The sequence below is a fragment of the Callorhinus ursinus genome, unplaced genomic scaffold, assembly GCF_003265705.2.
Source record: "Callorhinus ursinus isolate GAN/ISIS: 27379988/994484 unplaced genomic scaffold, GSC_fseal_2.0 scaffold6, whole genome shotgun sequence".
In the NCBI taxonomy this organism is placed as follows: Eukaryota; Metazoa; Chordata; class Mammalia; order Carnivora; family Otariidae; genus Callorhinus; species Callorhinus ursinus.
Genome location: NW_027397068.1, coordinates 26,128,672 through 26,130,519, shown reverse-complemented (window position 1 = coordinate 26,130,519; position 1,848 = coordinate 26,128,672). Strand labels below are relative to the sequence as shown.

The 1,848-nt window shown below is 41.0% G+C and overlaps 1 pseudogene; it reads left to right on the top strand.

Moving 5' to 3' along the window:
- The first annotated feature begins 213 nt into the window (after positions 1–213).
- Positions 214–763, top strand: LOC112814766 (large ribosomal subunit protein uL23 pseudogene; annotated as a pseudogene).
- The last annotated feature ends 1,085 nt before the right edge of the window (positions 764–1,848 follow it).

Genomic DNA, 1,848 nt, shown 5'->3' with positions numbered 1-1,848 from the left:
AATAAACCCTTGCCATGACCCGGCACGCTGTGATAACACAGGTGCACTGTGGCATGCTGGAGATAGCTCTAGTTTTAGCACTTATATGTTTTGGGTGCTTTTTTGACCTTAAAACTAGAAATTTAAAAAAAAGAAAATTTAAAACGAGAACCTGATGGATCGCGAGTCTTTGGTGAGACTCTGCTCTATAAGCCTCTGGAAACGAGCCTTGGAAATTCCTTTTACGAAGATGGCGCCGAAGGCTGAGAAGGAAGCCCCTGCCCCTCCCAAAGCCGAAGCCAAAGCAAAGGCTTTGAAGGCCAAGAAAGCGGTGCTGAAAGGCGTCCACAGTCACAAAAAAAAAAAAAAAAAAGAAAATCCGCACGTCACCTACGTTCCAACGACCCAAGACACAGCGTCTGCGGAGGCAGCCCAAATATCCTCGAAAGAGCGCCCCCAGGAGAAACAAGCTTGATCACTATGCCATCATCAAGTTCCCCCTGACCACTGAGTCAGCCATGAAGAAAATAGAAGACAACAACACACTTGTGTTCATTGTGGATGTCAAGGCCAATAAGCACCAGATCAAACAGGCTGTGAAGAAGCTCTACGACATTGACGTGGCCAAGGTCAACACCTTGATCAGGCCTGATGGAGAGAAGAAGGCATATGTTCGACTGGCTCCTGACTATGATGCTTTGGATGTTGCCAACAAAATTGGAATCATCTAAACTGAGTCCAGCTGGCTAAATCTAAATTAAATTTTTTTCACCGTTAAAAAAAAAAGAGAGAGAACCTGATGACAGATATAATAAGGTTAATTAGCCTTAAGATGAATTGAACCCAACTGGGCAATACTCTCATGAAATGGATTGATTTGACAAGGTGAACAGGAAACAACATACAGAAATTAATTGGATGCCCAGGCTGATATATAAAGCTGTAACTATCATCCATAACCATAGATTTCACAGGTGGGTTTCAAAGTGTTGAACTGATTCATCTCATAATAAATAAATGCTTTAAATTTATACACATAAAATAAGTTTCTAGTATTATACATTTCCTTTGTAATATTAAGCTATCACATATATGTTTTATTGATTTAGATTCTGAGCAAACTTTTCTTTGAGAAAACTCCTCTTTGGGAAGGGGGTTCTATTCCTTCACGAAAAAAACATTAAGGATTAGAAGCGCTTATAGGAGAATGCCCTGCCAGATTCTTGGGTGTCTCAAGCTGTGAGGCTTAATTATACAAGCTGACTTAGTTTGCAAAGAGTCTACCCAGGCCTCACCATCCTCCCAGAGAGGAGGATTGGGCAGCTTTTGGGACGCCTTAGCTCTCTGAGTGGCCTGTTGAACTTCTGTTGACTCCGACTTGACCTATAGTGGTGAGTCAGATATTCATGAGAGAGGAGATAATCACATCCCTCTCCCGGCAGAAGCTCAGCAACTTTCTCTGGCCCCCAACCCCTTCTGTTAGCAGCTTCTATCATCTCAGGGCTTTCTCTCCTATTTAGACCCACTTCATTAATTCTAGTTTCTCCGCCTAGATGTAGTTTTTTCTTTCCTCCATATATCCTTAGGTAGATATATATTTTCTGTACCCTCTTTCTCCTTTACTACAGTTCTGAATACATGTGAATTTTTGAAATGAGCAGAGTTCGTATGAAAATCAAAACAAAACATAACCCTCAGAGAATGCTTTGCCTAAAGAGTGCTAATTACCCACCCAAGTATATTTAGAGCCTTTCTAAATTTTTTCTTTATTTTAGTGTGATCCAGCTCTCTGGACCAGAAGGAGGATAAAGCAGTCCTAAAATATCTGTTAACAGTTGCTACACTATAAAATGGAACTCTAATGAATCC